The sequence below is a fragment of the Suncus etruscus genome, chromosome 20 (assembly GCF_024139225.1).
Source record: "Suncus etruscus isolate mSunEtr1 chromosome 20, mSunEtr1.pri.cur, whole genome shotgun sequence".
Taxonomy (NCBI): domain Eukaryota; kingdom Metazoa; phylum Chordata; class Mammalia; order Eulipotyphla; family Soricidae; genus Suncus; species Suncus etruscus.
The window spans coordinates 25,223,988-25,237,597 of record NC_064867.1 but is presented as its reverse complement, the minus strand read 5'-3'; positions in this window follow the sequence as shown (position 1 = coordinate 25,237,597).

Below are 13,610 nucleotides of genomic sequence, written 5' to 3'. Positions count from 1 at the left end.
ACTGTGAAAGATATGTAAGCCATGATGATCAAAATAATTTTTTTTTAAAAAAAGCAATGGATTAAGACTAAACCAATTATAACTTCCAAGATTGAACCATTCAGGGCAACTTTTAAGGTAAATGTGTCACCAATCATTGGCTACCAATGTGAGACCTAGCTCATAATAAACACTCAGGACATGCATAATAAACAGATGAAAGATAGCACTCCGAAAACGGTATCCAAATCAAAATGGAGGTGTTTGATCATGAAATGTTTCAGAGCTTTTCACTTCCTATAAAAGCCCTCTAATTTTAACCTTTCCTACTTACTCACAAGGTATTTATTTCCTCAGAAGAATGATTTTAAATACTCACCAAATTTCTTCCCCCTATGATTTCATTTTCTTAGATAAACTGACCAAACATAAAACAAAATATTCTCTGTAAGAAAGATATACATAAGATACAAAAAAGTATAAAAATTAGGTCCCCAACTTGGGTTCAATCTTTGGCATTACATACGGTCTTCTGAGCCCAGGAGTGAACCTGAAATGCAGAGTCAGTAATAAGCCCAGAGCACATCCAGGTATGGCAAAAAGAAAAGAAAAAAGAAACCTACATTACTGAAATATTCTGGTCACTCAGGGAAAAAAGGGGGTCTGGGGCAATAGCTAAAGCACTAAAATGTATGTAGCACCACAGAGCCACAAAAGCAAGGTCATGTTGGCTCAAGCATAACTCTAACTTTCAGGCTCACTGTAGGACCAAGCATCAATGGAAATGATCTTAGGGGCCTCTGAATACTACTGTCTGATCCCCCATTTCTACAAACACACAAAAATTAAAATAGTTTAAAAATATATAAAGGAAGAGGAAGACAGACAAAAAATAGTCTCCCTCATCTGTGCGATTTTAAAAATAGACATTATTATAATAATACCCAGAGACAATAGGGATGAGGGCTGGAAAGACTCGCCCACATATGAAGCTTACCACAAAGACTGGTGAGTTCAGGTAGAGAAATACCTACATTGACAACTATCATGACAATGGTAGTGAGTGAGTGAAATGGAATGCATCTCTCAAATACAGGCAGGGGGAGGACAGTAAGGGGAGCATTAGTGATGAGAAGGTTGCACTGGCAATGTGGGTCGCTCTTTTATATAATTGAAACCCAACTATTTAAAAATAAACAAAAACTCAAGGTTTCCTGCAACAATCCAACCTCACCTTCTGGTTAGATTTATGGGCATTTTTGAGAACACACCGCCACCTTGTGGGTACAGGTGGGCACTGCACTGAATGCATATTGAGGCAAGCTTCAGAAGTGCTTTGTCACTCAATATGTTCTTTCAACAAACATTCCTGCCAAACACTTGCCATGATGTGAGGGAGGGCACCAGGATTCCTGGCACAGGCCATTCCGTAATTCTGAGGGCTAAGTATGTCAAGCCTACAGTAGAAGAGAAACAGAAACAGGCTGCACTGGGAAGGTAAGGAAGGTGGTGAGAAAAGGCTGCACCTAACAGTCTCTCTGCTCAGCTCTGGACAGCTCAAAAACTTTATGGCTTCTATCACAGAGGCCACGGGCTCCACCTTGCAGTGAAAATGTTTTATGTTCAACACCAAATCAAATAGGTTACTCAGCTAGACGGGCCTCCTTGAGACCACATCTGGCTATTTTGATCCTCTCTGGTTTCTATTTTACTTCTCATAGTCCTCTAGAGATCTCAGGAAGGAGAAGGGAATGAGACAGACACCTGCACATGTGTGAAAGATAACAAATGCAGAGCCCCAACTACATTAGTTTTTGTCTAGTGGGAACAGACATCGCTAAAGAGTACTTTCAAACAGACATGAACATTCCTCCAAGGAAAGCAACTCCATTCTGAAGTAGCTTATAAAAATAAGTGACCCTCACTAGAAGTCAATCAAGGCTTCTCTCCACATAAAGCTCCAGTGTCCTGAGTGTGACAGGACAGAGCTAGGAAAGGGGGAGGCCAGCAAGGCAGGCAGGTGGGATGCATGGAAGCCTGAGAGGCAGATGATCCGGCACAGAGCCTACAGGACCTTAGGGTAAAAACAAACAAACAAACAAACAAACAAAAAAACAACCACGATTTTAGACTATTTTTTAGCACACTGTCCTGGCCACTCAATCTATTGTAGTTCTTTTTTTTTTTTTTTTTTTTTTTAGGAACAGTTGTTTTTTTGTTTTTTTTTTTAAACTGAGGTAATTTTTTATTTTTTTCTCTTTATTTGAATATCTTGATTACATAAATGATTGTGATAAGGTTTCAGTCATATAAAGAACACCCCTCTTCACCAGTGCAACATTCCTGCCACCAATGTCCCAAATCTTCCTCCATCCCACCCCATCCCCACCTGTACTCCAGACAGGCTTTCCAGTTCCCTCATTCATTCACATGACTATGGTAGTTCTCTGTGTAGCTATTTCTATAACTGCACTCACCACTCTTTGTTGAGAGCTTCATGAAGTGAGCTGGAAGTTCCAGCCCTCCTCTCATTGTCTCTGAGAAATTGTTGGAAAAATGACTTTTATTTTTCTTAAAACCCATAGATGAGTGAGACTATTCTGCATCTCTCTCTCTCCTTCTGACTTGAGCATGATAGATTCCATGTACATCCATGTATAGAAAAATTTCATGACTTCATCTCTCCTGACGACTGCATAATATTCCATTGTGTATATGTACCACAGTTTCTTTAGCCATTCGTCTGTTGAAGGGCATCTTGGTTGTTTCCAGAGCCTGGCTATTGTGAATAGTGCTGCAATAAATATAGGTGTGAGGAAGGGGTTTTTATATTGTATTCTTGTGTTCCTAGGGTATATCCCTAGGAGTGGAATAGCTGGGTCGAATGGGAGCTCAATTTCCAGATTTTGAAGGAACCTCCATATCGCTTTCCATAGAGGCTGTACTAGACGGCAATCCCACCAGCAGTGGATAAGAGTTCCTTTCTCTCCACATCCCCGCCAGCACTGATTGTTCTCATTCTTTGTGATGTGCGCCAATCTCTGTGGTGTGAGGTGGTATCTCATCGTTATTGTAGTTCTTGTGGTACCTTGTGGGATATCTGGGGCTTGTCACAGGAATTGATGTTATCACATCCATCTTTTATTCAAAATCTTCCAAAGATTCAAAGATCCAAAGAGGAAATGATCATTTCAGCAATCAGATTTACATTGATTGCTATTATCTTTTATGCTTCGTGTTTTCAAATCTATCATTCTATGCAGGATGTTTGCATTGAATTGGAGACAATTGGACGATTAATCTCATCCTTGGTTTTCTACCTTTTCAGGTTCCATCATGATCTATTTACAAGTTGGGAGGATAGTCTTTATTTTGGCCTTGGGTTATAGAATATTCGCGGGGTGTGCTGTACTCTAAGGAATTCTTTATGGTGGATGTAATAACTATAGAGTTCTGCTTTCATTTGGGGGAGAGTAGGTTTGGATCACAAAGACTTGGTTTACAGTTGGCTTCTACTGCAAACTGCTCTCCTTTGTTCTGTTGTGGTAGTAGACTTGAGCTTTTATATCTGCTCTCTGGCTGACTCAATGTTAGTTTTTTGTCAAATGAAGACCCCAAAAGACACTGGAAAAAAAGTCAACGCAGAAAAAGGCTTTCCTATCTTCCTAATAGGCTCATGAATTCAGATTGGAGGCTGGAACAAAGCCAGAATTCATTGGCCTAAAGCTGTACACTCCCTCAGCCAGGTTTGCTAAGCTTGTGGAGATGTTGGCCCTTTACCCAAACCACCAATCCAAAGCTCCACAAATCTATGCCCTTGACTAGAATCTAGGAAGCTCTTTCTCCCTGTATGATTTGAACTCTGAACCACTGAGACCCCAATACTCTGCACAGAAGATGGAGCATGACCAAAGGTGAAACTGTATTTCTCCACACAGTTTCATCGCTCCCAGTTCCAGATGCTTCCAGACCCAGATTAGTGTTGACTGATCCTTCGTAGTTTTCAGATCCTTTTTGATGATTGTATTGATCATAGAACAGTTGGCGTTGCATGTTTTTGTAGCATCCTCTAACCAGATTTTCTATAAGTTCTTTGAAATGTTTTTCATACATGCTTGTGTCATGTTTATTTGTCACTCCCATTTGTATACTTTGTGTGTTTCTTGCTTAATAACACTAGCTGGTTCTAGGTTTAGCTGACTAGAAGGGGAATAGGACTACTACTATCTTTTCCTTGTGGGGTGGTAGTGATGTGGAAGAGGAGATAGTGTCCTCAACCCCCTTGATTTCAAAGACTCACTGTTATCTTTGATTGTAAAATGTGAATAATTAGTGTCTAATGATTAGTCCAGTCATTAAGTCACCTTTACAGACAAAATTGTATATAGTCTGTCACCATGTACATAGGATTTTTTTCATCGTCATCTGTCTAGAATATGAGTCTCAAATTGGATATACAGAACAAATTCAACCCATAGGCATGTTTTTTGTTATAAAAACAAAAACATTACTTTGTGGTCAACAAAGGCTACACTATTTAGTTTCTGGACCTTTACAAAAGTGTCTTCTAGTATCTAGTTTATGAGTTTTTCCCCATTTTTCCTCAATTAATATTAAGGATTCACTACTGTTTATAGATTCTTACTTTACTTTTTATTCCACTTATATTTAAATCGCTTTTTATCTGGCAGAGGAAAAACTAATTTGACCTTTGGTTATTACCTAATGACAGTATTCATGTCATGAATCTTAAAGGCACTGCATTATCGCATGTTTTAATTTATGTTTTCATTTTTATTTATTTCGAATTATTTTAGGCTCCTGTGATTTTCTTTTGAGTCCGATGTGATGTAAATGTTATTGAATAACTTACAGAGTTATTTTGTTCTTTTCTTTTATGGATCAACAATAAGATTTAAACCAGGTAAAAGTGTACTTTCACCTATCCAAACATCCTATCCACTTCTCCATTTTTTATTTATACAACAACATGTTTTAGTTTACTGAATCTCTGCCCATTATCATCTATGTAACTGTGTTAGTTCATAATCACTTGTCCATTGATTCACCCATTTCCACTTCTCCATTCTTGCAATTACTCATAATTCATCCATTATAAGTCCTTCCACCAATTAAAACATACAGGGTTGAATGATAGCAGAGCAGATAAGAGCATTTTGTCTTTCATAAAATTTCCACCATTCAATCCCAGGTTCAAAACCTAGCATCCTATATGGTTTCGAGCCTGTCACTACAGAGTCAGAAGAAACCCAAGTAGTTCCGATGTGGATCCAAACCAAAACAAAACATGAACATCCAATAAGCTGCTTTTCCCTGGATCTGCCATATAGGTATGAGAACAGGTTTTGTTTTGAGGAGAAGAGATATATGCCCACCTTTTGAAAATAGAAGTGGACATAACCCTATATCTCACACAGAAATCAGAAGGAAATTTTATGGAGGAGGAGGAGGAGGATGTGGATGATGATGATGATGAAGAGAAAGGAGAGTAAAGAGAGAAAGGAGAGGGGAGGAGAAAATTGAGGGAGGAGAGGATGGAGGGGGAGAGGGAAGAGGAGGAGGACACAGCTATCAGTTATGTGGGAATGTATTCTATCAGAAAAACACAATTCAAGTTCATGAATAGGCTTGTAAATTTAAAAAACAAATTAAGATGACTAATTTTAAATCCTATTCAAGCCCTAACAAAACAGATTTGCTGAAGTGTAGTTGAAAAGTTCAAAGCCTATGAGAATAACTAAAAATAACATCTGGATTTGTAACCCCAAAGAATTAAAAGAGAAATTCTTTCATCATATCCATACTTATTGACATTTTAATAGGTGCTAACCAAAAGTCTATAAATTTAATATGTGCTCACCAATGGTCAATGAGAATATAACTGAAATATGAAGGAGCCATCCCATTTCCATGAAAGCTGTATTCTCATGGGATACATAGAAAATAAATGCAACAGCACAAAATCATTTTGTAATTTGAAATATATTGTGATTTTCTGCCAAGGAAAGCCCTGACAAAAATGATATCCTGAACACAATAATGCCCAGGTGAACTTGGTCTAAAGTCATACGTGAGATACATAGAGCTGTGAGAATAATAAGGTGCTCGAGGCTACAAGTCTTTTCCTAGGAAATTCACATTATGAACACCATGAACCACCCCAATACAATCAAAATTATTCCAGGTGATTTATAGGCTACCTTTGTCATCATCATCAGACATGTGAGGGGAGGAGATGGGTTCTAATATCTGCTATGCCACAAGGTCAGAAAATGAGACTCAAGGACATTTTGGGCAACCGATCTCAGGTACGGTCCAGCCACCAACACCTGGAGTAGAGAATCTCTTTGTCAACCCAGAAGAGAAAATTTCCAGATGTTGGTTCCAGCATCAGAAGCGAAGTCAAGGTGATAAGCTGATCCCCTCTTCTGGAAGCCCCCACATGTGCCACAAAAATGCACAAGGACCAGGACTTCATCCAGAGCCTGCAGCCCAAAATAAGAATATAGCATTATAAAAAATACTTCATAATCTTCTGGAGCCATTTGAGGATATTTCTCTCCAGAAAGGAGAGAAACTGTACTTAAAGATATAAATGATCCTGAGCCATGGTCCTGACACTGACATATGAAAATCTGAATAATCTACAAAATATTCGTGCTCCAAGGAATAGAACTTAGATGACTCTGTATCGTTTTTGGTTTTCAAAGTCGAAAAATTATTTTCTTCCTTTGAACGCAAAAGCACTTTGAAGAAAAACGGACTGGGGGCGCACTGAAGTGCTGGCTGGGGCAGAGGACAAGAGCTGCATCTCCTAGTGACCAAGCTCTCCGCTCCCACCTGTAGATTTAAATCAAATTCAAAGAGCAGGCCCCACAAAGACCAGGCCTGCATCCCATTATAAAATTTTTAATACAAAAAAAAATAGAACTGGGAACAGGATTTTTTCATCTTCACAGTGGACATTTGGAGTGGCTTTATAAGGAATGATCAACTGAGTCCCTACGTTTTGTGCCACATGTTTACAGATTTTAAACTTCTTAAAAGCACATCTGTTCATCTGCAAAAAAAAACACACAGCTGCATAGACACCCAAAGTGGAGTAACATCAGGAAGGTGATGAGGCCCTCAGGCACACAAGGAAGAGGAGCAACTCAACTTTTGTAGGGAGCTGATTCCTGACAACAAGCAACCCTGGTGACAGGAAGATGAAAATCAGATTCCACTGGGAACATCCTCCAGTACCCATTGAGAAAATGGAAATGAAATACCATTGTTAAGTGTTATAACTGAGTCCCTGCCCCAGTCGGGAGGTGTGTGTGCGCCACTGTCATAAGAATCACCCTTCCCTGGACCTAGAAATCTGTCATCCTCCCATGTCAATGATATGCTTAAAATATATTTTAGGAATAAACAAGGTTCTGCTACTTCATGTGTTTTTCTAGAAGAGCAGGCAGAGAAATCCAGAAGTCAGGTCAGCAGCAAAAGCTTCATTTTCCCTTGCATACCATCCAGCCCAGAAGGAAGGATGATTACACCAGACCAGCTCCCAAATGTTTGTGAAACTTCACCCTTGACCCGCACCAACAGCAACAGTATTGTGCCTTCAGAGAGGCCCAAGTGGACCCAAAAATTCTCTTTCCACGGTAGGACCTGTCAAAGAAACTCAGGGTCTCATCGTCCACAGTCAAGACATAATAGGTAGGGGCCGGAGAGATGGCATGGAGGTAAGGCGTTTGCCTTTCATGCAGGAGGTCATCGGTTCGAATCCCGGCATCCCATATGGTCATCCCATATGGCAGGCCCCGTGCCTGCCAGGAGCAATTTCTGAGCCTGGAGCCAGGAATAACCCCTGAGCACTGCTGGGTGTGACCCAAAAACAAACAAACAAAAAATCAGCTCAAATTATTGGGCCCGGAGAGATAGCACAGTGGCGTTTGCCTTGCAAGCAGCCGATCCAGGACCAAAGGTGGTTGGTTCGAATCCCGGTGTCCCATATGGTCCCCTGTGCCTGCCAGGAGCTATTTCTGAGCAGACAGCCAGGAGTAACCTCTGAGCAGCACCGGGTGTGGCCCAAAAACCAAAAAAAAAAAAAAAAAAAAAAAAGACATAATAGGTGTGGTCAGTGGAACAGTGTTGCAAATCCTGAAAAGACTCTGCTGTTGCATGCCACCCTTAGAAAATGACAGCAACAACTTGAACAAATAAAAACATGAAAATTGATTTTCAAAATTCAGATAAATTCTCACAAAAGGATGGATTCAGTGACCATTCTGTACAAGTAGAAAATCTACCTGTAGAATTTCTACTTTGAAGGCGAGCCATTAAACCGCATGGAGAACAAACCATGCTGAGCACTGGTGTCAACTTCAGTTAAGGAGATGGGGCAGTTCAGGTAGTTAGGGTAAAATCCAGGCTGTACTCCAGATGACCAAGTGCAATTCTGGGTCAAATAGTCAAAGGAGACATGCAAGTTGCATCGAGGTGCTATGTACCAGAGTCAACTCAAAGGTGTCCCCACACACTCATGACTAGAGGCATTGGATCCAAAATTCCTGGTCTGTGGGGACAGTCAATACCACCTGGAGAGGAGAGAAAAGGTCACTTACTGCAGATCCCAGACCAGAGCCTACCCAGAGATTTTCTTCCCCCTCCTCCTCCTTTTTTCTATTCCCAGCCCTTAAAATTAAGCTCAGAAACTCCTCCTTGCGTTGACCCCAATGCATGCCCATTTAAAATAGAACTAGTAATAGCTCTTAAGACCTCCTATCCAGCAGGTCCCTTTCAGTATTTCTTTTTAGTATCACCTGGGGGTACTCAGGGGTCACTCCTGGCTCTGTACTTTGGAATCACTGTTGTGGGCTCAGGAGATAATTTGGGATGTTAGAGATTGAACCTAAGTCTGAAATATCCAAGATACATGCCCTGCCCACTGTACTCATGCCTCATCAGCGAGTCTCTTTCTCCATATTTTTACCCATAGGCCTCCACTGTGACTGAGTCAGCCATTCAATGGGGGAAAGTACTACTCAGGTTTAGGAGAGTTAAAAGGCTAAAACAATTATTGGTTCTCCTTTGCTTCTATTTCTGTGATGTCTCTCCTCTGGTTCCTTTTAAGTTTAGCCTGGTCCAATAGAATAGGAGCTAGCTACTATGAAAGAGAAAGTTATTGCTTAGTTACCAAACGTAGATCAGACCACAGGATGCAGGCCACCCAGGAGGAATAGAAGTGATTGAAGACAGAGAGGGAACAAATTTCATGCAGGAGCCTTTGAGGCAGTTTCTGCAAGGAGGACCAGCTAGGCTGAGGAGTGGTTCTTGTCAATACATTCGGGAAGCTGGAATAGGAGTAATGGCTTGAGTTTTCTAATCCCAGATCCAGTTTGCGGATGATCTCGATTTAGTAAAATTATTTATATTAAAAATAATCGTAGTCTTGTCTATCAAAGGGTTTTTTAAGGATGGCTTCAATTCACCTCTTAGAGAAGCCTTCTTGCCTAATTTAATTTAAAGTGACAGTCTGATTCACCTATCTTCCTCCCAATATACACTTTATTTTTAATGGCACTAGGACCAGGTACCCTCAGTACTTTGCTGGGAGCTCAGTTCCCCACAGGGAAGTAGGCATCTAGGGACATCAATTCCTGCATTTCTGGACCCTCTCCCCCTTCCAACTTCTCCTACTCTGACACCAGCCCTCCCGTCTTACTTGTCCAGTGCTGCTGTCACTTTCTTCCTGCACACAAGCTATGTGTATCACTGTCTCTCCACATGTCAGCTGTGAGGAGCATAGGCTTCAACCCCTCGTTGAATGTCTACTGGGTACAGGGATAGACTCAATTAACACAAATGAATTTTCCTCACGTACTTCTGCAGGTGATTTATAGGTCCTTCAACCTACCCATAAGCACTAAAGCTCTTCTGTGGCAGGTCCAGTGCAGACACTCAGGAAATCATGGTTCTCCTCTCTAAGGCACAAGGCAACCTAGTGTGGAGACAGAGAAAGCAAGCATAACATTCATCAGGACATATCAATCAGTTTCCCAGATGGATTTCTCAAAGAAAAAAAATTCAAGGGAGGTGATAAGTGGATGCTTGAGTCAATTCCTGAAGGTGTTAGAGGATCAGTCACACCAGGCAAGAGCAACCTCAGCTAGGATAAAGCCCAATGGGTACCCTGTCTGTCTGTTGGAGAACCTGAGACCATTGAGCAGCTGAGATTGAGCTCCACTGAGGATTTTGTTTCCTCTAAGATCTTTGGTCATCTTTTTAGTTAATTCATCTCAACAATGTGTTCAATGAACAAATCTTATTTCAGCAATTTCAAGTGAAAAATGATGGGTAGGAGTCATGTATGGATGTGCATTGAGTAGACTCCAGGAATCTAGTTGTATTATCCATCAGACATGATGAAAGGAACAAGATGTCATTACATAAATCTCCCTACACCAACACCACCAGGTAGTGAAGGTTTGATGTCCACAAGCTCCATGGGCCTAGAGATAGAACTTGCCTTGTATTCAGCAAGCACACTAGGAGTTACCCCTGTGATCAGGGTCAAGAAAAAGTCCTGAGCATCATCAGGTGTGAGGAAAAGAAGGAAAGCATGGAGGGAGGGAGAGGAGGAGGGAGGGAGGGAGAGAAGGAAGGAGGGAGGGAGGGAAGGAGGGAGGGAGGGAAAGAGGAAGGAGGGAGGGAGGGAAGAAGGAAGGAAGGAAGGAAGGAAGGAAGGAAGGAAGGAAGGAAGGAAGGAAGGAAGGAAGGAAGGAAGGAAGGAAGGAAGGAAGGAAGGAAGGAAGGAAGGATGGAAGGAAGGAAGGAAAGAAAGAAAGAAAGAAAGAAAGAAAGAAAGAAAGAAAGAAAGAAAGAAAGAAAGAAAGAAAGAAAGAAAGAAAGAAAGAAAGAAAGAAAGAAAGAAAGAAAGAAAGAAAGAGAGAGAGAGAGAGAGAGAGAGAGAGAAAGAAAGAGAGAGAGAGGGAGGGGGGAGGGGGAGGGAGGGAGGGAGGAATAGAATAGAATAGCTATATATTCAAACCACAGAATCAACAACACTGAAGACATGAAGTCTAATATACAATCACCAAACTTTAAAATGTGCCCGTCAAAGAGCACGGCTGGGCAAAACAATAAACAGGAGGAACTTGCAAACATTGATAGAGAGAAGTTGCCACTGTTGCTAGGATTGCTGCCAGTATGTTATGAGTCTAAAACTCAACTATCAATAACTTGTAAATCACAGATTTTTTCAATAAAAATTAAAAAGCTCTTCAACTCCCTTCACATCTCACTTTGGTTCTGAACTTGAACTCAGGCCTTCAAAGAAAGCATAATATTCCTTTGGAACAACTCCTTCTGGGGTCCTATGAGCCTCTCAAGTAGGTGTGGAACAGTCTAGTCATGCCCCTCAAGGTGAACTTGCCCTTCAGGACCATGCATAGGGGTGCTAGACAGTTTTCCAAAAACATGCTCTCTCAGCAAGGGAGACACTACATGCTCTATTCCGAGTTTCCACATGAGACCCTCCCCCTCACTCTTTCCGTTCTTTTCACACCAAACTCCACTTCTGACACCCATCCTATCTGCCTGTTTTCCTTCAATTCTTGAAGTCCTCCAAGAATGGGCAAAGAAACTCGGAGCTACTCAAGTGGTTTATGTTGAATAGATCAAATTACCCACAGAAAAAGACAATTCACTTTTCCTTCTTTGGGGTGGGGGCACACCCAATGACAGTCAGGAGTTACTCCTGGCTCTGTGCTCACAAATAGCTCCTGGCTTAAGGGACCATATGGGACTCCAGGAAATCAACCCGCAGTCCGTCCTAGGCTGGTGCAAGCAAGGCAGAGATCTTACTGCTTGCGCCACTGCTCCAGCCCCACAAAAAGACAATTCAACTAGGACAGAATCGAGGAGACTGTGTTGCCAAGAAGATGATGAAAATTCACACTTCAGCCTTTTTCTAATAACTTTCATATCCCGTTTTCTCTGTCTTTACTCCATCTACTGTCTGCATGGAGATCAATTTGGTCATATTATCTTTAAGTCCTCTACAAGATCCATCTCCATTCCTACTGCCACACACTCGAACTCCAATAGCCAACTGAAAGAAAGGGTCAGAACTGATTTGAAAGCCAGTAACACAAAATCTGTACTAACTGATCATGCCAAGATAAAAAGTAGACTGGAGGATTGAGGTGCTTACATCTAAAATCGTGACAGGCTAAGCTTCAGAACTCAAGGCAGTCAGTCCTGTTTCTTCCCTTCTTTATGTGCTGGTGCCCTTCTCGGGGGGGCTTTCTGTTATGAAGCAAACTGACACCCTCCAACAGTCCTAGAACTGTTTGCATCAAGATCCAAAAGCAGAGTCCCACCCAAGGAACCTGATAGGTCTCATGCCCAGCCCCAAGCCAATCACAGAGGCCTGGGAAATGAACGTGCTGATTGGCCAGGATAGGATCACGTGACGACTCTTTCCATGACAACTTGGGTGCCATTTGTTTGGAAATTGCTTTTTGCAGATAAAGATGAAGTGGTCAGTCACTGATATCCTCTCTCCTTCCTTGCTCTGTAATGAGTTCATGGAGGAGAGAGACTTCCTATTTGAGGTCAGTAATAGAATGTATTCCCTACCTCAAGGCCTACATTTGGTGTTGATTACAATAGATGATCCCAACAATAGACAAATAATCCTCACCTGTCAGTTCATTGTTTGTGAGAGCTTTCAGATGTGTGACTTATTTCGTAGACTTCACTCAGCAACCTCCATGAATTGTATGTCAGTGCAGAAATGAGTAGCAAGCCAAGTACCATACTGATCCTCACTATGTGACACCCCTGGCCATTACTTTCTCTTCTCTGGGCTTCTAGATTTTCATGTGCACACAAAGAAATGTGGAATAATGAGATCCTGGAAATCTGTCAGCTGTGACCTCCTGAGCTGGTTTGAACCTCCCATGGCATGACTGCCATGATGTTCACAATGGTTTATCTAGCTCCCTTTGGTTGCTAAAGGCTTGCAGGAAAAGGAAATGTGGGGCTCCTCTGTGAGTTGGTGTCTCCAGCTCTGGAGTTTCTATTATCCTCTGCTGCTACTATTACCAACTGAGGTTTTAGATTTGGATAATTCTTTAAAGAAAATACTAGGGCCCGGAGAGGTAGCACAGCAGCGTTTGCATTGCAAGCAGCCGATCCAGGACCAAAGGTGGTTGGTTCGAATCCCAGTGTTCCATATGGTCCCCCATGCCTGCCAGAAGCTATTTCTTTTTTTTTTAATTTTTAATTTTTTTATTTTAATTATGACAACAAGGATGCAAAGAAAGAGGACAGGGTAAAGTTACAGTGGAAGCCCAATCACCCAGAAACAGAATTCTCGGTAGTCCCTTCGATGATATCCCAGCCTTGAACTTTCAGCCAAAGAACATTAATAGAAACAAAACTGAACCCATGTACAATACAATTACTTTGTCCCTCAAATCCCCAGTTGTAGTACATACTATTTCTTAGCAGCACACAATATAATCTAAAGACATTAGACTTATGTAACTCCTTAAACATTGAGGGCAAAGTACATTTCTCTAGTTCCATGCACATGCTAACTAGTTTTAAAATGGTAT